At 44.8% G+C, this 24,681-nt stretch overlaps 1 long non-coding RNA gene across 5 annotated transcripts in view; it reads left to right on the top strand.

The window, feature by feature from the left end:
• Positions 1 to 1,323: 1,323 nt before the first annotated feature.
• LOC103567939 (uncharacterized) overlaps positions 1,324 to 24,681 on the top strand; it is a 36,823-nt gene continuing 13,465 nt past the window's right edge. Inside the window, exons 1-7 of one of the 5 annotated variants that reach the window (XR_011535111.1) lie at positions 1,324 to 1,884; positions 2,066 to 2,319; positions 3,690 to 3,838; positions 4,048 to 4,207; positions 4,742 to 4,860; positions 8,100 to 8,214; positions 8,627 to 8,668. This is a non-coding gene — a long non-coding RNA (uncharacterized lncRNA). Of the gene's footprint in view, positions 1,885 to 2,065; positions 2,320 to 3,380; positions 3,839 to 4,047; positions 4,208 to 4,741; positions 4,861 to 8,099; positions 8,215 to 8,626; positions 8,669 to 24,681 lie in introns of all 5 variants that reach the window. The other 4 variants (XR_011535112.1, XR_011535113.1, XR_011535110.1 and 1 more) reach the window with 4 other exon arrangements.

Raw genomic sequence — 24,681 nt, 5'->3', positions numbered from 1 at the left:
TGCCGAGGTTTGGAACCGACGCAACACTGGGCCGCCCGCAGCGGAGTGCGCGAATTTCATCACTCGGCCACGGGGCCGGCCCGGAAACAGTGTATTTTTATCATTCCAACTCTCTTGAAGAGAGTATAACCTTTAGTTTATGTATATATCATACTCAATTTTTTAAAAAAGACTAGTAGCTTTGTAGAAAATAGCCCTAAAAAAGCCAAATGCTATGTGTCAGCGGTGGAAGTAAAAAAAAAAATTAAGAAAGTGATAACTCTTAACCAGAAAAATCAAACTTTTCGGTAAACTAAGTGGAATTTTAACTTTGATGTTGCCTTGGAGCAAGAACGTGAAGCAGTTCCTGCACACTCAGCTGGATGAACAGGAAAATAGCGGTTTGTGGAACTCTTCTCAGCAAAAGCTCTGAGTGGTACAAAAACTGAGCACGTGAGAAGCGTTACCGAAACTTAGAACTCTAATTAACCTGCAGGGTGAGGATAGTCAGAAACCGTGCGAAACCAGATGGAAATAGGAATCGCAACGGACACTTTCTCAGACAAAATTCGTATGGGCTTCGGAAAGTCTCCAAAAATCTCTCTTGAAGATGCTCTTCTGGTGACTGATAAATTGCCGGGGAGGGAGGGACCTGTTGCGAGGCTGGGCCCAGGTCAGAGGCGGGTCCCGCGCTGCAGGCGGCTGCGCCCCCGCCCCGGGCCGCCCGGAGCCTGGTTCCTCCCCTATTTCTGTGCTTTTTCTCCGAAAAGGATACGACAAACTCGTTCACACTCCTGTGCGTGACAAGACTGTCACCAGCTCTCTAGCAAAGCCTAAACTGCGGTCACAATGACAAAGGCCTACAGAAATCCGGGGTTTTGTGTAAAGTTTTCTGATTTTTATTTACCAGCAACCGATCAATTTTTGTTAAAATCCACGGACATGGGCAGCATCGGGCCCACGGGACACAGGGAGACACAGGGAGGGAGGCCTGGAGCGACACGTCTCCAAGCCGAGGAGCAGCAAAGACGGCCGCGGACGCCGGGAGGGTCCTGCGGGCGCGGCTGGCCGAGCCTGGGGCAGGACTGCAGCCCCCGGAGCCGCGACCGTGGGTTCGCGGCGCTCCGTCGCAGCAGCCCCGCAAGCCGCGGCGGATTTGGCATTCGTGTCCTCTGGCTGCGAGCAGAGCGGAGCGTGGTGCAGGCCGCGTCTCCGGAGGGGCGTCCTGGCCGCGAGTAGCAGGGGCCGCACCCGGCCGCGGGTCACCGAGCGCCTGGGCTCCGGAGCCAGCAGGGCCTCTGGCGTCATGAGTGGCTCATAAGTGACTTTGAATCCCGTTTTGTCAGACGACACAGCTCTCTCTGAGGACGCCGGCCCACCTCCCTCGGGGGTTCCCAGCCGGGCGCCGGGGACGGACCCGCGCGGCCCTCGTCTACACCGCCCCCGGACGCCGGGGTCCGGCCGACAGCGCGGGCTTAGCGGGCAGCGGGCCTCGGACTGGTGCTGTTTGACCGCCTTCCCCTTGAGCTGGCTCCCGACGGGGAGGCAGCAGGTGGACCCGTCTTAAAGGACAGGACGAGTCTGGTGACAGCCCGAGTCGAGGGCTCCCAGGGCTGCCCGGATCAGGTGGAGCGGTCCTTAGAGCAGACGCGGAAGACAGCCCGCGGCCACGCGGGCCGGGTGGGAGGAGAGGGCGCAGCCCGGAGCTGCAGGGGACAAAGCAGGCCTGCTGGGGCCTTGCCCTTCTCGGTTCTTATCTTGTGGCCCAGAGGTGGACGGCTGGCTTAAAGAAAGAGGACCAGGCCAGCTCCTCTGTGGAGCTGACAGGCTCCTCCGGCGACCGTCACAGGCAGGGCTGCCAGATACAACACAGGACACCAGTCAAACCTGAATTTCAGATCGACAGTGAGTAATTTTTAGTATAAGTATGCAGATACTACATGGAGCATACTAGACTAAAACAATGAATAATTTTTAATGTCACTATGATCCGAATATTGCATAGGACATACTTACACTAAAAAAGTATTTATTTGCTTATCTGGAATTTTTATTTAATTGGGTGTCCTGCATTTTTATTTGCCAGAGCTGGCTGGCAGTCCTATCCCAGGCAACAGAGAAGGTCCCACCTTCAGCATCACACTCCTCATCAGCTCTCAATAAAGACCCCCACGAAGGAGGAAAGATCCACAGGGCTGCAGAGAGAAGCAGGAATGTGGGAACAGGCAGAAACGTGGTAAAGTAAGCTCCCTCTCCTGCCTCAAACAGCTTGAAGGTCATGGTGATGACAGCCCTTTAGAAACTCAACGCAAACGGTCCTTTTCTCCAGACCACATCCTGGTAAGTCGCAGGAGATTTCGCCCTCCTTTATGATCTCTACCCAAAGCCACCATCTTGACTGGGGCTCCCCATGCCAGGAACAGGGTTTGGGACCAGGCCCAGAGCAGCTTTTCCCAGACCTATTATAAGGAAGCGGTCATGAAACAAAATGAGTCTGCTATGGGTGAAAACTGGAGTGCTGACCCCAAATATTTCCAAGCGTGGAGCGAGCTGGCAAGCTGAGAGGCGAGGAGACGAAAGGCCGTTTGGCTGCGTTGCGATGCCCAGATCCTCGAAGGACGGCCTTTCCCTCACGCCAGCAGCTGTGTTCCAACAGGCAGGGAGCCAAGCGAGGCAATGCCAGGGGGATGTGTTGGCGGACACAGAGTTTGGCCTTGATGACTTCATTTGGGGGAGAGAAGGGGTGAGAAGGAGGGAGGGCTAGGGGGGTCGGGTGGCCAGTCCTCACCGTGGAGTGGCACCTCCAAGTGTCCCCATGTCACCCGCGCTCCTACATCATTCACTCCTGGGAACAGCCCTGTGAAGTCGCGACCGTTCTCTGCATTTTACACCTGGGGAAAGTGGGTTTCCTAAGTTATCCAGTGGGTTAAAATTCAAGCTCAGCTCTTTTTAATTACACTTTATTTTTTACATGAGTAATACATTCACAAGGTTCAAAATCCAAAACCTGCTTAGGTGAAAATTCTGCCTCCTCAGGCCCCAGCCTCCTGGCTCCCCTCCAACGAGGTGATTGATGTTGTCCATTTATTATATGTCCTTCCAGAGAGATTTTATAAATATGTGGTTTTCTGCTTTTCCCTTTTTAGCTGGATGATGGTTTCCTATACACCCTATTCTGCTATTCTGACTGAAACCAAGCTCTTTCAGTCTTGGCCTGGTGCTCTGTCTCTCTTAAAAAAAAAAAAGAAAAAAGAAAAAGAAAGAAGAAAGGAAAGAATGTATTTTCCCCATTACGAAATAGAGTAAATTTACTAAATTAAAGAAAAATGAAAAGAATAAATATCATCTCTTGTCTACGCCCTAGAGGCCACTGCTGGTGACCTTTGGGTGTTTCACTCCAGGCTTTTCACATAGCTCTTGCTTGTAAACAACTTTGTATACAACTTTGTCTTCCTACTGCACGGCACGCACCATCTCGGACAGAATTAGGGACAAAACGACAGTGGCAAGAAGAAGAGAAGAAGAAACAGGAGCAAGCAATTTGTCCCGAGGGCGTGGGGGCAGTGCAGGCCAGAAGTCAGTTAGTCAGGAGAGGAAGTGAACGTTTATTCATCCTTTTGAGGACTGCTTTTTTTTGAGCCCCAAGTACCTGCTCTGTGGGAACACAGATCCTATAATAAAACTGAAAGCAGGGGAAAATAAATCCACAGATCATGTCAACACTGTGGGATAAGTGCTAAAACCACAGGAAGCCTGGGAGCAGAAGAAGCCAGAGGATGGGGTAGGAGTCAGAGCCGGCTCTCTGGGAGAAGGACGCCCAAGCTGAACCTTGACCTACTGACCTGTAGAGTCAAGCCAGGTGATGAGTGGAGGGGGCATTCCCGTTGAGAAGGGGACCGCAGAATTAGAGATGGTTCAATGTGGTGGCAGGGATGGCAAGAGGCAGGAAGGGACAGCTGGGGACCGCAGAATTAGAGATGGTTCAGTGTGGTGGCAGGGATGGCAAGAGGCAGGAAGGGACAGGTGTGTAATGTGAAAGGAATTTTGGCTTTATCCGGAGGGACACAGGAAGCTCTTGAAAGTCTCAAAGCGGGACGCTGACCCAACCGGACTGCACTTTGATGAAGACCAAGCCTGCAGCTGAGGAGGAGCGAGGTGAGGAGTGCAGCACAGTGGAGGGGAGCCCGAGGACCGGAAGGCGAGTGAGGGCACTGCTGCGTAAATCCAGGTGGGAGAAGACAGCGGCACGAACAAAGGCCATGGGTGACCCTAGGGAGGAGAGACTGGGGTGGACTCTGAAGGGTTATGGGCGTAGATTTGGTGACTGACTGGGGATAAGAATGGTCCCCAGATTGAGACTTGGGCATTTCTTGACTCAAAATTCTTCTCTGGCTCCCCTTTTTCTACAAAACTTTCAGCTCTTGAGCTTGGCATCAAGACTCTCAATGACATCGTTCCAACTTTCTTTTCTAATCTTCCTCTCTCTCTCTCTCTTTCTCTCTCAACTTGTACTTGAGCCATGGTGGTATGCTGGCGATTCCCCAGGCATGCCCTCCCTTTGTCCAGTGTCCTCCTCCAGCCATCTTCCCATCCCATCCTTCAAGCCCCGCTCAAGGCACCTCCTCCAGGAAGCCTTCCCAGGCCCGCCCTTCCCTTCTTCATTCTGCTCTTTTGGAACTAAGCTCCTCCCCTTGGCTCCAGTAGAACTTTGCTTCTCCGTCTGCTGAAACACTCACCACATTCTACATTTTACTTTTTGTAGAAGTGTCTTCTTTTCACTGCAAAGTTAAAGGCTCCTTGAAGGCAGAGACCACAACTGTCTGGGAAGTACAAGGAATGTTTGTTGAATTGAAATGAGCACTCCCTGGGGAGACTAAGAAGGTTTGTGAAATAAAGGAGAATCAGGCAGACATAGGGGCTTCAGCTGGGTAAATAGAGTCTAACCTGTGGGAAGACCCTGATGGAAGGAAGGACCGGCAAGAGTGAAATTAAGGGTAAGGCTGTGGCCTGGAGCCCAGGATAGAGGCTGATGCCCTGGGTTTAGGCTCCCTCCTTCTGTCAAGACGCAGAGACTCACAGATGCTGCTAGACTCTGAGTAGAGCAGGGCTGGGGGCCGAGGCCCTTGGGGTGCTTGGAGTCAGCCCCCAACCCCATGAATTAGAGAATGAAGATGGTTTCAGGAAATGCTCTGCGGTCATTAGACACCCCTAGCACTCCCTCCTTGGAAAAGAACATGCTTCCTTCCCTGACTCTCCCTGAGCCCTTACTGGCAACTTTTACAACTTGTAGGAGCCTGCAGTGACCACAGCCAGCCTGTCACTGCCAGGGAGCTCCCATAATTCAGCCTCAAAGCAAGTCTTTCTAGCCAAGCATGTCTCTTTCAAAACTGGGGTGGAGAGTGAGGGAAAGGAAGAGAACCCCAGTCAGGAAGTGTCCCGAGGACATTCGTGGCCTGAGCAGAGGCCCAGTGTGCTGGGTGCCCCCTTACGTGCAGGTCCTCAGAGACCAGGGTGTATCTTTGTTCACCCCATGTTGCACCTTCCGATTGGAGAAATGAAGGACCAAATAGGAGAAAAGAGAAGCTCCCCAAGATCTTCCCTAAAATCCAGGAGGAGAAGGCGGGTGCCGCATTCTTAAGAGTAAATGCGTTCCAGATCTGGAGACTAAATGTGGTCCCAGGCACTCCGCGCCAGGAGGTCTGAGGAGCTGTAGACCAACTGCAGGATTTGGGAAGCTCCCATGCATGTCACTCAGCCATCTCCACAGCATCCCTGGCGGGAGCCCCTCACTCTGTGTGGTGCATTGGACTGTGAGAAGGAAGAAGCGGAGTGGAAAGGAGCAGAGTGGTCAGTGGAAAAGTCGAGAGAAAGGAGCAAAGAGCAGGAAGAGATGCTTCAATGCAGTTTAAAGTTGCTCCATAGTAGAGAAGAGGAATTAAGACCACCGAAAGAGGTACTAATTCTTTAGTCATTCATTTATTCACTCACTCACACATTTAGTGAGGGCCAGGCATTGGAGGAGACAGACAATGCCCTTAAGGAGTTTACCATCAACTGTGTGGAGATGGAGAGACCCACAGAACTGTGATACAAACGCCATCATAAAGGCAGAGAAAGGGCACGGCAGGATTTCTGGTGAAGAGCTTGTAACGTGGATTGAGAAGATTGGGGAAGATGGCGTCGCGGTTGAGCTTTGAAGAACGAGCAGGATTCTGCTCTGAAGAGGCTGAGAGGGCAGTATTAGAGATCGGGCAAGGAGGCTGGTAAGAGGCCATAGCAACAGTCTGTGAAGAGATTACAACTCAAAGGCGGTAAGAATAGAGGCAAGGTGACAGAGACCTTAGGAAACCTTCAGCCTCTTCTGAACCAAACCATCTGAGCAAGACTCAAGAGACAGCTATTGCTGAAGGTAGAACCTGAGGAGAAAGAAATGGGCCCCCAGGGTCAGAGGAGGGGGTTTCTGTAGTGCCCACTGTAGGAATGTCCTGCAGCTAACACATCACACACATCAAGTGGTGGCTGCTTAGACCCATGGACTCTCTCATCCTCCCCCGGAGTTTCAGTGCAGGTGGCAGTGAGGGGAGTGTCCTTCTTCATTAACCAGCTGCCTCTCAGGCGTCCAATATTCTGGCCCCTCTCAGACTTGGAGAAAGGACAGGGCAGGGGCTGAAATGCACCTGCGCTCTGCGCCCTGGGAATCCTGCCCCACAGCAGTCCTCAACCATCCTTCCTAAGGCCATGTTAATACCAGCCGGGCTGGGGCCGTATTGTCCCAATTGCCTAATTTACAGGTGAGGAACCTGACGCTCTGAATCTGCTCAAGGCCTCACAGGAGGTAGAAGTCAGTTCCAAACTCAGGATAGAAGCTGATGTCACAGTTGATGCTCTTTCTGCTTGTTCTACACCTTCTCACCAGACCCAGGAGGCGACAGGACAAGAGGAAGGGCAGGAACCCTGCTTCATTCCATTCTCAGGTCTGCCACACTCTCTGGTGACCTTGTGCAAATTACTCACCTTTTCCAAACTTCAGTTTACTCACCTGTAAAAAAAGGGATAAGGATAACCACTTCAAAGGGTTGTTTTTGAGAATTAAATTATTCTTTAAATACAGGGAAAAAGTACGGAAAGCCTATCACAGACCCCGGCACATAGCAGACCCACCGTTAGATTCAGCTTGCTCTGCTTCGCCTGTCTGTTTCAGAGCTTCTCAGCGCCTCCTCTGAGAGAGAGGATGCAGGAAGGAGGGTGGGGAGAATGTGTCCCTTTTCATCCATGCCCTAGCACTCTGGGCAGGATGTCAAGAGGGGCCGGGCCCAGAGATCAGTGAATCGTGGAATGCTGGGGTAGAATTCACTCATATGCAAGAGATGGGACCCCAGAAAAGAGTAAGATCATTGCTAAGTGTCACCTTGCCAGTCAAGGCAGAGGTGGGACCATGCATCAATCAGACAACTGTGGTCTCTGAACTCTCCCATGTGACCTGGCCCTCTGAGGCCCTGGCCATGCGAGATGGTCCAGACAGATGAGGTAGCTGCCCTGAAGGAGCTGACACGTCAGCAGGGAGACTAACAGTAAGCGGATAGCTACTGTGATAAGAAACCCTGGGAAAGAAGGGGGCTACCATCAAGAAGCTGAGTTGAAGATTCAGAAATGAGAAGGGATCCAGAGCACAGGAGAAACGGAAAAGGAACATCCTCTTTATTGCAAGAAAGAAAAGGAGTGGGGATGCGGAACAGACAGGACTGCAGGTTTGGGGCCTGGGAACTGAGGGCACCTCCATCTGAGGGCCTCTTTGACTGTTCTCTAGCTCAGCGTAGGCTCCTGTTACTTTGGTTGTCACTTGAGCCCATTTCCATGTTGCTGCATATGGTTATAGTTTATTATCATTGCTCTCAATGAGTACAATTGTCATTGCATTCCTTACATGAATATACCACCATTTATCCATTCTGTTGGTGGACATTTGGGTTCTTCCCAGTCTTGGGCTATTTCAAACAATGCTGCTCTGTACATTCAGATTCATCTCTTCTAATTCCTATGAGTGTATTTTGGCGGGGGGTGGTGTTATGTATCTAGGAGGAGAATCGCTGGGTCACAGGATATGTGTATTTTCAATTTAGGAGACAGAGCCTATTTTCCAAAGTGATCGTTCCAATTTGCTCCCACCAGTGATGCATGTAATTTTGAGTTGCTTCACATCCTGGAAGAGTCCGTTTCTAAATCTTAGCCATCCAGGTGAGTGGGTAGAGGTACATCATTGTGATTTTAGTTTTCATTTCCCTAATTGCTAATGAGGTCGAGCACCGTTTCATATGTTTACTGATCATCTGAATTTCTGCTTTTGTAAAGGTCGATCTCTTGGCAATTTTTCTGTTGAGCTGTCTGTCCTATTCTTGTTGCTTTGCAGCACTTCTTCCAACCTCTGGCTGTAAGCCCCTTTGTCAGTTACATGGGTTGCGCGGATCTTTTCCCAGTCTCTAGCTGGCCTTTTCTACTCTCCTCATGGTGTCTTTTCATGAACAGAAGTTCTTAATTTTAATGTAGGCAAATGCATCAATCTTTTTAAAAATATAGTGTTAGTGCAAGATCATGAAGATCTTCTTCAATATTGTGTTCTAAAAGCTTTGTTGTTTTGCCTTTCACATAGGTCTGCAGTCTCTCCGAGGTTGCCTTTTATGCACAGTGTGAGGTAAGAGTCGAGTTTCATTTTTTCCTTATGAATGACCAGTTGTTCCGGGACCATTTGTTTAAAAGTGCATCTTTTCCCATTGCTTCGCAGTGACACTTCATCAATGTCAATGTTCATGTATTCCAGGGTCTGTTTCTGGGTTCTCTATTCTGTTCCAAAACTGCATTGACTTAATGTTTTATAATTTTATACTAAGTCTTGATACTTGGAAAAACAAGCCTTTCCATTTTGCCTTTCTTCAAGGGAGAGTCTCGATTGTTGTTGGCCCTTTGTATTTCCGTATAAATTTAAAAATTAGATTGTCAAAAAATATCTATTGAGATGGGATCACATTGAATCTATACATCAATTGAGTTTAGATCTGATAACTTTATAATACTGAGTCTCCCAATTCATAAACAGCATATCTCTCCATTTACCTCTTTTTAGTTTTTCTCGACAATATTTTATAGGTTTCTGTATAGAGAACTTACACATATTTTGTAAGATTTCCTTTTAGGTAGTTTATCATTTTTATATCATTGTAAGTGGTATCCTTTTAAAATTTATTTTTTCAACCTATTGTAGTTAAATTTTTATATACTGATGTTGTATTCAGCAACTTATCAGTTCTAATAATTTAGCTGTAAATTCTCTTAGATTTTCTAAGTACATATAATGTTGTCTTCAAACAATTAAACTTTTCCCTTTCCTTCCAATTCTTATGCTTCTGGTTTCCTTTTCTTGATTTAACACACTGGGCAAGAAGTGTCACACGGAAGTGGTGAGAAGAGGCATCTTCATCTTGGTCCTGACATCAAAGGGAAAGATTTCAACTCTTTACCATTAAGTCATTGGTTTTCATGAAGATTTTCTAGGTTTGAGTATGAATTTATTTTTTATTCACAACAAACCCCTGTTGGGATTTGTTGGTCTTCTGAAAACTGTAGCTTGATGTCTCTTGTTCATTTTGGATATTATCCAGCCAAGCCTCCTCAAATATGGCTTCTGCTCCATTTCTTCTTTATTTATGAGACTCCAGTTAAACCAATATTTAGTCCATCACTAGAACCTGCTACAATGATGGAAATGTTATTTATTAGTGCTGGGACTACTGGACATTTGTGTTGTATATGCAAATGTCTGTTGAGCATTTGAAATGTGGCTAGTGTGATAGAGGAAATGAATTTTTAAATTTTGCTTAATTGTAATTCACTTAAATTTAAGTAGTCACATGTGCCTAGTGGCTCCCACATTGGACAGTGCAGATTTAGAATCTTCCAACTCTATCTTAAATGTCTCTTACCCTTGCCTCTGCGTATTTCATCCTTCTGATCTATCTTACAGTTCCCTAATTCTCTCTTCAGTTGTGTCTAATTTACTGTTAAACTCATCTATTGAGTTCTTAACTTTGGTTATTTTATTTTTCCAATTATAAAATTTTCTCTCATTTCATGTGCTGGTTATCGATCTATTGCCTCTCAGCTTCAAAATCACCCTTTTAGACTGCTCTTTGAAAATGGATCTTGTCCCTTTAAGTATTTTTTCCCATCCCTGCTGACCTGGAAGCTTTCTCAGTAGAGAGTGGTGTAGAAACCCTGCAGAGAAAGGGTTTTGCTTCCTGGCTCCAGTGTATCAGGCTAAGCAGACTCCTGCAGAGCACAAGGCTTTTCCAGTGCCAGGCTGCTGCAGTGCCTGCAGCTTCCCCAGCACCCAGCTCCAGCAGTGCACTCGGTACTCCCTGTCCTGGCAGTTTTGTAGTAAAGCATCTCTAGTGAGACCCTTCATGGTGAACAGCTTTCCCCAGCCTTCTAAAGGGCAGATTTCCGGCAAATTTCAGAGGGCATATTTACAGCAAGTTCCACCAGTGCAACACCACAGAGATTTCTGTCATCCAGTGAGCCACAGCTGGCCACGGCCGCTCGAGAAGGTCAGAATCCCAGCCTGTGGTGAGAGAGGACTCTCCCTTGGGTGCTGTGTGCCGGCCCTTCATGATTGCTCCTTTCTCTGCTGTTTCTACAGGATTTGGAGTTCTCTTCACTTCTTACTTGCCAATCCCTCATTACTCTAATCCTTTATTACAGTAAATAATTCTGTATATTAAACTTTCCCTTGTTTAAATTACTGTGTGGTTTCTGTCTGCTCTTTGGACCCAGACAGATACAATTCTTTTTCAAATACGCAACATCACTTTTTGTAGTATAGTTCCTCGCTGAACTTTTAGAGTTTGGCTTTCATCTCCATGAACTTAACAGGCGTAGTTATTTCACAGTTCGTGCCTAGCAATTGCACCTTCTGGCGTATCTGTGAGTTTATTCCTAGTGTCTGTTGTTTGTGCTGGTTCCCATTTATTTGCCTCAATGCTCACGTGGTTGGTTATATTTGATTTTGTGTTGATCATTAGTTGCAGTTTTACAATTATTTGTAGAAATAAGTAGGATGTCACTTTCCTCCAGAGATGTCTTTCTGAGGTTTTTGCTGGGGTCTTAGGACACTAACAATCCAAATTTACGTCAGTGTAGTGACAGCTAAGGTCTCATGGACAATCCAGGGGAGTGGAAAGCAGGCTGCAGCTGAGGCCATGGTGGCTGCAGATTTGCTGCTGCTCCCCAGATGCATCCCCGGAAGCCCCCAGCGCCACGAGGCCTCACTGCAGGCCAACCCGCGAGTCCAGTGTTCTCCTCCTGGCCCTGGAAGGCTGTCACAGTGCTGCACAGCCACACAGCCACCTCTTCCAGGGAAGCAAATGCCCTCTAGGCAAAAGCAGTCTGAAATGCTGGACTTAATTCTCTGTTTCCTGTCTCACCTTAGAGCTTATCCTTATAAGTTTTCACTATCTTGTTAGTTATTTGATGCTTCTAGGAAGACTTTTGAACGTGTTATTCAACTTTGTGGTTAGCTTCAGCAAGAGGATTGGGGTATTAGGCAGTTCACCTCGGATCTCATAGTAGAAAAGAGTCATCATTTCCTCTTTCCTGAAAACAAAGTCTCGATTATATACTGTGGACCATCTAGAGGCTTAGTTCACACTTTGGAGCCTTGTTTCCTCCAGGAAGCTATCTTTGAACACCCACTCCACCTCCCATAACACCTGTGCGTATTTAGTTATCTATTTAACCCTGTCTAGACGGTGAGCTACTTGAGGGCAAGAACTCTCCATATTTATTATTCATATTATTGGTGTCTATCATAGTGCCCTGCACATAGGAGACATTTAGTAACTGCTACATGAGTGAAGGAATGATTAATAAAGGCTTTACTCTGATTTCTTAAATGTTTGACATTTCCTCCAAAAAGCTGATCTTATCTTTGGGAGCAGGAGTTCAATCTCTCCTCCAAGGACTGAATCGTAAAGAAGAAGTAAGAAACATGCTCAGGCCCGCTGTAAACGCCTGTCTTTCTTCCTCTTTCTCACAGAGCTAATCTCTGCTTCACTGAGAGCTTTTCCTTCCAGGTATTCAAGTTTTAGCAAGTCAGGAGGCAAATGATTAGACAGTAACTTGGTGTCAAAAAGAAGTTGGCCTGGGATCACAAAATAGAGTTTTTAAAAACCACAGACAGATAATTAATTTACTTTAAAATGCTGTAATTTTCTTTAAAGTGTTTCTGCAAAAATAATATGTGTGTGAGAGAGTGTGTGCATGTGGGTGTGTGTGTTCGTTTAGTATGCGGTTAAGCAGGAGTTAATTTCTTTAATCAGAAACTTGCTCCACAAGAATGGTCAGCTTACATTTAACCTAAAAGCCACACAGCACAGTCAGCTACTACAAAGGCTTCACTGCATATATTTATACACACACACACACACACACACACACATCTTGATCAATAGAAGAATCTTTTTACTAGAGAAATGAATGTCACATAGGTTTTCATTTCTAAAATTAGTGGCTTGCTAAACAGTATGATGGATGTCAGAAATGGACTCTTTCCTCACAGAGAAAACACCAAGTCCAGCTAGTTTTACAGACAAATCTACCTATCTGAGGAACAGATCATTCTAATTTTATAAAGACCTTTCTAGAGAATAAAGAAAAAAAGATTACTTCCTAACTCATTTTATGAGGCGAGTGTAACTTTGAGTAAAATACGTAGTAGGAATAGTAACTTTTAAAATCAGAAAGAAGACAAAGATGCCCACTTTTACCATGTCCATTCAACATGTCCCAGACAACACAATAAGACAAGAAAAAGAAATTCAAGTCAAAAGCACTGAAAGGGAAGAAATAAAATTGCAATATTGTATGATGATATGATTATCTTCGTAGAAAACTGCAAGGACTCTACAAACAAATTACTAGATATGAAAAGGAGAGAGAGTTTGGCAAGATGATATAAATGACAGTTGCCTTCTATTCACTAGCAACAACCAACTAGAAAATTTCATTTTTAAAAAGATACCATTTAATAGTAACAAAAACTTTAATGAACCTAGAAATAAATCTAATAAAAGATATGCCAGCCCTATACATAGAAAATTGTGTAACTTTATTGAAAAACATTAAACAAGATCCAAATAGAAAGAATGACATTATATGTTTATGGGATGGAAGGTTTAACCTAAAAGTCTCAAAATTCACATAATGATCTATAGATTTAATGCAACACCAATCAAAATTCACAGCAGAAATTATGTGTTTGTTTTTGTGAAATATGACAAATGTATGAGGAAGAGGAAATGTATATTGTAAAATGTATAAAGAAGAGCAAAGAATATGCAAGACTGTTTTGAGAAAGAAGACTAAGGAGAAGAGATTTGTTCTGCCAGACACAAAGATTTATGATAAAGCTAATTAAGACAATTATGTTATTGGCATAGAGACAAAGTGACCACTGGCATGCAACAGAGAGCTCAGAAACAGAACTATACGTATGAGGAACATTAATATATGACCAAGGTGACAAGGCAAATTCTTGGGAGAAAAAAAGCTGTTCAGTGATGTAAAATTGATTATCCAGATGGAAAAAAAATCAACATGGATCCATACCATAAAAATAAATCCTGACTAGATTGAGAACATGAATGTCAAAAGAAAAAATTTAACTTTCAGAAGAAAACATAAGTGACTTCATATACCCTCAGAATAAGGAATAATTTTAAAGTAAGACCTAATCTACAAAATACTTGACCAGTACGCCTCAAAACCATCAGGGCATGAAAAGCAAAGAAAGATTGAGAAACTGTCCTAGACCAGAGACTAAGGAGACATGACAACTAGAGCATTGTGGCTTCCTGCATGAGACCCTGGAACAGGAGAAAGGCATTAATGGGAAAACTGGCAAAATCCACAGAAAGTCTGGAGTGTAGTTGATAGGAATATACCAACGCTGGTTTCTTAGTTTTGACGATGCACCATGGTGATGTAAGATAATGTCAGAGACCATGGAAACCGGTGAGAGGTACACAGGAAGTCTGTGTTACCGTCCTTGCAGCTCTTCTGAAAATCTAAAATTATCCCAAAGAAAATCTTTATTTTATAAATAAGTCAGGGGGCCGGCCCCATGGCCAAGTGGTTAAGTTCACGTACTCTGCTTCGGTGGCCCGGGGTTTCACCGATTCGGATCCTGGGCACCGACATGGCACCGCTCATCAAGCCATGCTGAGGTGGCGTCCCACATGCCACAACTAGAAGGACCCACAGCTAAAAATATACAACTATGTACCAGGGGGCTTTGGGGAGGAAAAGGAAAAATAAAATCTTGAAAAAAAAATAAAATAAAATGTCAGACCCAAGAATCTCTAATGATAAAATATTGAAAAACTTGGCTGCTCTAAAATTAATAACTTCTTTCATCAAAAATGCCTTATACCCATTGATAATGTCAAAAACTAATGTATTGTTAAAAACTGGGTATCTGGGGATACATTATTATTATATTTTCAACTTTTATATGTTTGAAATTTTCCATAATAGAAAGTAAAAAATAAAAAACACACAACTTAAAAAACAAACAAAAAAAGATACCCTAAAAGAAAATGAAAAGACAAAATACAAACTGGAAGAAGGTATTTGCAGCATACTTGACTGACACAAGATTACTACCAAATACACATAAAGATCTCCTAAAAACCAGTAAGTAAGAAAACACAACCCCATAGAAAATAGGCAAAGTGCACGAACAGGCATTTCAGAGAAAAGGAAATACGTGGGAGCCAATCATGACTGAGGCAGTGCCGTCCCTGGTGTGTGCCAGGGGAAGCAGTCTGAACTCTTGGCGGGGAGTTTCCTTGTCAAAATGATTTCCCTAGTCTTGGCTTCTAAAACAGGTCACTGAACTGAGAACATCTCCCAGCAATATTAAAATACAAAAATCTGTTCAAGATGGGAAATTTGAGTGACAGCTCCCTGGGCCGGGCCTTCTGGAAGGTGTTGGCCCTGCCAGCAGAGGCTGTGCTCCCGGGTGACAGTGACCTGTGATCCAGGAGACAGTCCTGACGGTGGCAGTGTCAGCAGCCAGCAAAGCTTGTCTAGTTTCATGTGCTGCCAGTACGCTGCGGCCTGCTGCCCAAGAGCATGCTGACGTGGGCTCTCCTGCTGTCCACTGCTCGCTTGGGTGCTTGTTTCCACCTGAAAACTGGGGCCAGATGACACCAGATTTCTCAATAGGAGGATGGTCCAAGGATGACTAAACTGACCGCAGGGTCCCTCCAGCCCACGATTTGGGCCTGTGAGATCTCTTGGACCATATGTAAGGGAGATGTGTTCAACTTGCTGTTGAAAAGCCACCTCAAGTCAAATTATTTTCTAAAATTACATCAATGTCCATCCTGGCTCTGCCAGTCGTATATTCCACATGTCAGAGAGGTGCCCGCATGGTGATTCGGAATCAGTTTTAGATCCCTTGACTTGGCTCGTTGTCCACATCTGTGTCTTGCAGTAACTCCACTGGGGCATGTCAGATTCGACTTTACCCATGGTCTTCTCTTTGTTCTTTTAAAAATATAACTAGAATTCTCTAAGCCAACATGAGAATTTGAGTCCCAGTGCAAGGATTAGGAAAAAAAGGTCAGATCTTTTCCTTGTTTAATTGACTGGTTCCAGGGCTGGAGCTCAGAAAGTACAAATGAGCCTGGAACATCTTGTTGTCCCAGAAAGTAAGGAAGTGCTCCCAAAAAATGATGGGAGCACATCAAAAGACACAGAGAGCAGTTTGGAGGGAGTCATGCTGGCCAAATCTGGGGCAATTTGAGCATCCAAATAGATGATAGCAATGGATTATCATCCTTCGAATACACTAGGAAACCACAAATCCATACTGATAAAAGGAAGAAAATTGGTGAAAATTTGGTGAGGAACAAGATATCTACATAGTTTCAAAACACCTCACCGTGCCATTTAATCCCAAAGGGAAAGGAGTGAGCTTGCAGTGGAGGAGTCTGGGAGGTACCGCTTATCTCAGTCGGCTCAGGCTGCTGTAAGAAAATACCATAAACTGGGTGGCTCATAAACAACAGAAATTTATTTGCCATGATTCTGGAAGCTGGAAGTCCAAGATCAAGGTGCGAGCAAGGCAGGTTCTGACGAGGACCCTCTTCTGGGTTGCAGGCTGCTGACTTCTCATTGCACCCTCACACGACAGGGAGCAGCGAGAATCAAGCTCTCGTGACTCTTATAAGGGCCCTAATCCCATTCATGAGGGCTCCACCTTCCTGACCTCACCTAATCCCAGTCACCTCCCAAAGCCCCCACCTCCTAACGCCATCACATTGGGAGGTAGGGTTCAACACAGGAATTTGGGGGGACACAAACATTCAATGCACAACACCACCTTAAATAGAAGATCAAAGGTGGCACCACCTGTAACGAGACAAAGCAAAACCGTGTGCCACCTGATGGGGCGCCGTGAGGGGAGCACAGCGTCTCCTGTGCAATATTCCTGCCGAAGATACATAATAACCAAAGATGCATCAAGTGATGAAGCCACGTCAGGCAAACCCAGATTGAAAAACAGTCTACAAAATAACCGGCCTAATAATCTTCAAAAGTGTCAAGGTCTTAAAAGTCATGGAAAGACTAAGAAACTATTTCAAATTGAAAGAGACTAAGAAGACATGACAGCTGAACACCCTATGAGATCTTGACCTGGATCCTTTTGTTATAAAGGATATTACCAGAGCAATGCGTCCTTCTTAAACAGGGTTGGAGGATTGGGCAGTAGTGAAGTATAATGTTAGTTTCCTGATTTTGAGGGTTTTATTGTGGTCGTCTAGGGAAATGTCCTCATCTGCAGAAAACACATGCTAATGTCATTAGAGGCTGTGGGCATCAGGTCAGGAACGTACTCTCAAATTACTCAGAAAAGAATAGTTTTTTAGCACAATACAGCTTTTCTGTAAATTTGAGATTGCTTCAAATAAATGAAAAAAAAAAAAGGAAAAGAGAGCCAGATCCTAATTCTCTATACCACTGTGAAGTGGGATGAGGGATGAAAAGGAAAGCAACGTCCACAAATCATGCTGACTGTATCAAACATATCATTTGCAATTACTGTGTCTTGCCTCACATTTTGAGCAAAATCCTGAAGAGTTAACTACAGGGACCATTGAGGGCCATTTCCTGTGTTTATCCTTGTTCATCTTCCAGTAATTCCATGAGGAGTAAAGCCAAAGAGGGAAGGGCTCCAGAGCATCCACAGACGAGAGGGGAGGAAGAACAGTTCCTGACCCCGGGACCTGACCCGGGAGGTGTGGTGACAAGTCCTCCCTGTGGCAAGGGTCAGAGGTCACTGTGCTTGGACTGACGCAACTCCAGGGTGGGGAGGGGTTTCTAAGCCCGAGTGCTGGCGTGGCTGATGGCTCTGCCCACACACAGCTGTCCACATGCATGGCTATTCCCCGCACATTCTGGTAGCTCCGTCCATCTAGAAGAGCATGGGAGTTACAGACAACCGTTCACTGACTAGCGGGGAAGAGAGGGAGCACGAAGAATCGCCAGCTGAGAGACCAGCACCATCTCTCCTCCTTAATCAGCTGCCTTTCCAAACTAAGGTGGGAGGGCTGAGTGGGAGTAACAGACACTGACCAGCTAGGAGAACTGACGCTGGGCAGGAGAGTCCATCAGCTTCAGGCCCACCTCACACACTAGCCCGTCATGGTGGAACTCATTCCTTGAAAGCCCCCATACTCAGAGGGGGCACTGAGTAGTTCTCAGTGCCCAGCCGCTCTGGGAACCTTACCTGGCGGTGCACTTTGTTTTCTTCTCTGTCTAAAGGGAAGAAGATGTGAGAAGAGCTGTTTTCAGGCTCTTTTGTTGTTGTTAGTGCCTTCTGGTCAATTCTGACTCCTAGCACCCTGTGGACAGGCGAGCGGAACCCTGCCTGGTCTTTTTGCACCATCCTCTCACCTTATGGTGCTGTATCAGACGTGCTCCACTCTATTTCTAGGGTTTTCACGGCCAATGTTTCTGGAAGTGGGTGGCCAGCTCCTTCTTCCTGGCCTGTCTTAGTCTGGAAGCTCCACTGAAACCTGTCCACCATGGGTGACCCTGCTGGCATTGAAAATACCAACAGCACAGCTTTCAGCATCCCAGCAACATGCAGCCACCACAGTGTGACACCCACAGATGGGTGGTGTGGGTCCCTGACTGAAAATGAACCGGGGCTGTGGGGATGACAGCACTGAATCTTAACCACTAGACCACCAGAGCTGGCTTTTCAGACTCCTGGATCCCTGAAAATACAGGCTGCACCAAATACTGTCTTTAAGGTCAGTTTCATCCTCACTGGAAACAACTGCACAAACTAGTCTGGTGTCACCAGCCCTAAGACCATGGTCCCCTTGTCCCCCTTAGAAATCAGGCCTCATACCTTTACTTAATCCAAATTTTTAATCATTTTCATGCATTGTGAAAGCTTATTGCTAGAACAAATAAACTGAGCAGATATGTTATGCGTTAGGCCGGAGTCTGAATTTCCACCCTGCATCCAGAGTCATTACCTGCAAGGAATCCAGCCCTGGTGGTGGTCACTTGCTCCTGCTGACGCCGGAATGTATGCCTGCTCTTTCGGTTGATGACTTCCATGCAGTTTCAAAGGGAGAGCCAGCACACAGAGATGCTTGTAGCAAGCAAGGGCAGAATTGTTTCGGTCCAGGACGGCAAAGCTAAAGTGTCACAAGCTATTAAACCAAGCTTCTGGTAAAACTTGAAATCTTAACTCATTCCAAAGGAAGCAACCAAATATAGTGGGAAGAACTTTAGAGTCAAATAGACTTCAGTTTTGATCTTGGTTTTGCCTGTGTGATCCTGACCAAGTTAACTTAATTCTGCTGAATCTCAATTTCTTCACGTCTAAAGTGAGTTTAATAACGCCTACTCTCTGAGTTTTGCTGTGATAATTAAGAGGAAGCTGTCAACAAGGCCTAGAAGCCATGACACCTAAGTAGTTCCCAGGCCTTGATTTCTAAACGCTGTTTCCACTGAAAGGAACCAGGGCTGCTTGGAGAAATGGCTGATTTCAGGGCTGGAGTGGGCAAAGCACGGGTCCGCTTGGATCATCTTGTTGAGTGTGGGCATGCCAAAAGGACACAGGAGCCAGCTGGGGGCTCTCCCACTGGCCAGGTCCTGGACAATTTGAGCATCAACGTAAATAATGATGTAACAGGTTATAATCCACGGAACAAAACAAAACTCCCTGAGTCCATTCTGATATAAATCAACAAGTAAGTGGTGAGGAGGGGAAACTTACTCATGGTGGAGTGCCGATTACAAATGTGGAAGGAATGACAGGCTAGAAAAGCACCATTTGCCATCATCGTAGCAGCAGTTGATTCAGATAAGAATCATCAGTGGGTATTATATACTTTCCAATTGCTGTTGTAACAAATTACCACAAATTCAGTGGCTTAAAATAACACAAAATGTATTATCGTACAGTTCTGGAGGCCAGCGGTCCAGGACAGGCCAGCAGGCTGCTCTCCTTCTGGAGCCCGTGGGAGAATCTGTTTCCTTGCTTTCTCCAGTTTCTAGAGACCACCACATTCCTTGGCCTCAGCCTCACCTCCCTCCACCCTCTGCTTCCACTGTCGCATCTCCTCCCACTCTGACCTCCTGCCCACCTCTTCCAAGGGCCCTAGGGCTTCTACTGGGCCCATCTCAGGAGCATCAACTTAATCACCAAGGTCGCTTTGCTCATGTGAGGCACAGATTCATAGGTTCCAGGGGTTAGGACGTCTTGGGGAGCCATCATTTAGCCAACCACACAGGCTGAAACTGGGGGATGGAAGTTTGACGAGTAACAGGGTGTTTGACGTAGATTTAAAGTACATCCCCACAAATTACTTCTCATTTACAAAGGGAAAAACAATCAGCCCATAGAGGAGAAGCCTGGCAAAGGCCACCTGCATCTGAATCTCGTCGTAAGGAAACATCCAACAAGCCCAGCTGAGAAGGTCAGCGTCCTACATCGAGGACCGACGAGAGCACACCTGGGGTTGAACGCGGGTGCTGTATTCCCGAGCGCATTGAGGGGGAGCACACACCTTGGGAACGTGGGCTCTCTGTCAGAGGGCGTTAGGAAGGACTGACAGGTGTTGGGCCCTGACAGCGTGGAGGAGGAGGGTTTAAGGGGCAGGGCTTTGCTCTGGGTTGGATACTGTCAAGAAGCACGGGTAAGTTAGGCTTGGGCATCTTCATAAATCTTCTCTGGAAGGAGGGCTGGCTAAAGCTGGGATTGGTGAGGCAGCAGTCACTTGTGTTAGCCAGAGGGGGCGTGTTTGGTGTTTTGTGGTTTCGGCAATGGCCATGTTTTGTCTGTGTTCAGACATGATTATAGGTGGGTGTTGTTTTTGTCGTGAGCCAGCATGGTCACAGAGCAGCCTTGTGTGCTGTAGGTGTTCTGTGAGATTGGTGAGCTCCAAGAGAACACCAAGACCTTCCTGTGGACGCCAGGCCGGCTCAGAGCAACGCCGGGCCCAATGGCGAGCAGCCCGCCAGGGCCCCGACGGCCGGGGCTGCTTTTCTCCTTCTCAGAGATATTCTACAAAACTGGCTCCTGCTCTCAGTAAGATCTTGAGAGACAAAGAAATACTGAGAAACGTTTCCAGATTAAGATAGACTAAAGAGAGATGATACTGCACAGTTCAGGTTTTTATTCTGGATGAGAAAAATGTGAAATTTGAATGTGGATTGTTATTAGATAGTGGTAATGTTGAGCTTTCTGCTTCAGACTGTTGTGCTGTGGTTATATAAGAGAGTTCCCTTGTTTTTAGGAAATACACACTGAAGGATTTAGGGACAAAAAGGTGTGATGTCAGCAACTTATTCTCTTTTTTTTGCAGAGGAAGATTTGCCCTAAGCTAACATCTGCCAATTTTCCTCCTTTTCCCTTCCTTTCCCCCGCTCAAAGCCCCAGTACAGTTGTAAGTTGTGTATAGTTGTAAGTCCTTCTGGTTATTCTGTGTGAGCCGCTGCCACAGCATGGCCACTGGCAGGTGAGTGGTGGTGTAGTTCCGTGCCGAGGAACTGAACCCAGCCGCCAAAGCAGAGGGCGCTGAACTTTAACCGCTAGGCCATCAGGGCTGGCTCTCAGCAGCTTATTCTTAATCAGTTCAGGAATAAAAATGTTTGCATAGAGTAAATAATAAACCAAACTGAGCAAAGGTAAACAATTGGTGCATGTGAGGGAGAGGTGTAACAGGACTCTTTGTACTATGCTTACAACATTTTTCATGTTTGAAATTTTTTTTAAAAAATGAAAATTCATCCAAAAAAAGGGTAAGCCCTAAACAAATGATGGTTTTTCTTCATTTCTTTCCATCAAAAGGGAGCAACAATACAGCTCAGCAGTTAGAGCCCCAGAGCTCTGACTTCTCTGGAATGTGGAGGCTTTGGGGGCCCTGCTCTCTCTACTGGGCACACGGAAACAACAGAGTGGGACCTGCCACCAAGCTTCTGTGTCGCTCTGCTGCCCCTGAGCTTGGTGGCTTCAGCCAGAAGTGGGACTTTATCACTGCAGTGTGAGGGGTCACTTGGACCAAGTCCCCTTTCTACAAACATGACAAACGAAAATCAGTGTTCAGTACAGTTGGTACCAGCTTCACAGGGTTGTGAGAACAAAGTGAGAGGATGTTTGCAGAAGTGTTTTGAAAAGAATGAAGAACCATAAAAGTGTAAAATATTAGCAATAATAGACACAGATTTTTTGTTTTGATTTTGGTTTTAGCTCCAATGAATCTGGTATAATTATGTTCAAGTAGTTTTCTTTCATTCTATTCCTATTTTATTTAGAGTTTTTTTAAAAAAATAAATGCTGATTATTATCAAACGACTCTTCTGCATCTGTTGGCATGGTCATAGATAAGGATTTTATTCTTTGGTTTGTGATGGAAATATATCAATAGATTTCCTGATATTGAATCAATCTTTCATTTCTGTCGTTTTTTGAAATGCTGCTTGATTCAATTTGCTAATATTTTATTTAGAAGTTTTTTTTAATTTAGAAGTTTTTGCATCTGTATTCATAAGTAAGATTGATTTATAATTTTCTTATTTGATTTGTCTATCAGGCTTTGCTATAAATTATGCAGGATTCATAAATGAATGGATGAACTATTTTTTATGGCCTGGAATAGTTTAAATAACATTAGAATGAACTGTTCTTTAAAGATTAGCTAGAACTCAACTGTGAAATCATCTGTTACTGGCAGATTTTCAATCAACCCTCCAATTTTTTCTACGGTGATTGTTCTATTATTTGTGCATCAATTTTCCCATTTTGTCAAAGAATTATTTTAATGTCTATGTAGGCATGGCTACTTCTCCTTTCTCCTCTCTCAACTTGTACTCATGAGAGTTTCTCCATCGTGAGTTATTCAAATGGCTCTAGGATTTATTTGTAAAAATATTTTGGTTTTCTTTTTCGCTGATTGCAGCATTAGTGTTTTTAAAAACATTTTATTGAGCCCATAATAGTTTATAACTGTGAAATTTCAGTTGTACATTATTATTTGTCAGTCACCATATAAATGTGCCCCTTCACCTCTTGTGCCCAACCCCCAACCCCCTTCCTCTCTGGTCACACTAAACTGTCCTCTTTGACCATGTCTTAGTTCATCTTCCACACGTGAGTGAAATCATACAGTGTTTGTCTTTCTCTGTCTGGCTTGTTTTGCTTAGCATACTACCCTCAAGGTCCATCCATGTTGTTGCAAATGGGATGATTTTGTCTTTTTTTGTGGCTGAGTCATATTCCATTGTGTATATACACCACAACTTCTTTATCCATTCATCAGTCGATGGGCACTTGGGTTGCTTCCACATCTTGCCTATTGTGAATAATGCTGCAATGGACATGGGGGTGCATAAATCCCTTTGGATAATTGATTTCAAGTTCTTTGGATAAATACCCAGTAGTGGGATAGCTGGGTCATATGGCATTTCTGTTTTTAATATTTTGAGAAATCTCCATACTGTTTTCCATAGTGGCTGCACCAGTCTGCATTCCCACCAGCGGAGTGTGAGGGTTCCTTTTTTTCCACATCCTCTCTAACGTTTGTTATTTTCTATCTTGGTGATTATAGCCATTCTAATGGGTGTAAGGTGATATCTCATTGTAGTTTTGATTTGCATTTCCCTGATGATTAGTGATGTTGAACATCTTTTCATGTGCCTATTGGCCACCTGTATATCTTCTTTGGAAAAATGTCTGTTCATATCCTCTGCCCATTTTTTGATGACATTGTTTTTTTGTTACTGAGTTATGTGAGTTCTTTATATATTTTGGAGATAAACCCCTTGGACATATGATTTGCAAATATTTTCTCGCAGTTGGCAGGTTGTCTTCTTGTTCTGTTCCTGGTTTCCTTTGCCATGCAGAGGCTGTTTAGTCTGATGAAGTCCCAATTGTTTATTTTTTCTTTTGTTTCCCTTGTCTGAGTAGACATGGTATTGGAAAAATCCTTCTAAGACCGATGTCAAAGAGTGTACTGCCTATATTTTCTTCTAGGAGTTTTATGATTTCAGGTCTTACCTTCAAGTGTTTGATCCATTTTGAGTTAATTTTTGTGTATGGCAAAAGATAATAGTCTACATTCATTCGTTTGCATGTGGCTGTCTGGTTTTCCCAACACCATTTAATGAAGAAACTCCTTCTCCATTATGTATTCTTAGCTCCTTTGTCGAAAATTAGCTGTCTGTAAATGTGTGGTTTTATGTCTGGGCTTTAAGTTCTGTTCCATTGATCTGTGTGTCTGTTTTTGTGCCAGTACCATGCTGTTTAGATTACAGTAGTTTTGAAGTATACTTTGAAGTCAGGGATTGTGATGCCTCCAGCTGTGTTCTTTTTTCTCAGTATTGCTTTAGCAATTCAGTGTCTTTTGTTGCCCCATAGGAATTTTAGAATTCTTTGTTCTCTTTTCATGAAGTGTGCCATTGGGATTCTGATTGGAATTGCATTGAATCTGTAGATTGCTTTAGACAGTATGGATATTTTAACTATATTTATTCTTCCAATCCATGTGCATGGAATATCTTTCCATTTCTTTATGTCATCATCGATTTCTTTCAATAATGTCTTGTAGTTTTCATTGTATAGGTCTTTCACCTCCTTGGTTAAAGTTATTCCTAGATATTTTATTCTTTTGGTTGCAGTTGTAAATGGAATTGTATTCTTGAGTGCTCTTTCTGTTAGTTCGTTATTAGAATATAGAAATGCAACTGAGTTTTGTAAGTTGATTTTGTACCCTGCAATTTTGCTATAGTTGTTGATTACTTCTAATAGTTTTCTGATGGATTCTTTAGGATTTTCTATATGTAAGATCATGTCATCTGCCAACAGTGAGAGTTTCCATTCTTCATTGCCTATTTGGATTCCTTTCATTTCTTTTTCTTACCGATTGCCCTGGCCAAAACCTCCAGTACCATGTTGAATAAGAGTGGTGAGAGTGGGCATCCTTGTCTTGTTCCTGTTCTCAGAGGGATGGCTTTCAGTTTTTCCTGTTAAGTATGATGTTGGCTGTGGGTTTGTCATATATGGCCTTTATTATGTTGAGGTACTTTCCTTCTATACCTATTTTACTGAGGGTTTTTATCATAAAT

Source organism: Equus przewalskii, chromosome 30 (genome assembly GCF_037783145.1).
Source record: "Equus przewalskii isolate Varuska chromosome 30, EquPr2, whole genome shotgun sequence".
Taxonomy (NCBI): Eukaryota; Metazoa; Chordata; class Mammalia; order Perissodactyla; family Equidae; genus Equus; species Equus przewalskii.
The sequence above is the reverse complement of the archived record's forward strand: the minus strand, read 5'-3'. Positions and strand labels throughout refer to the sequence as shown.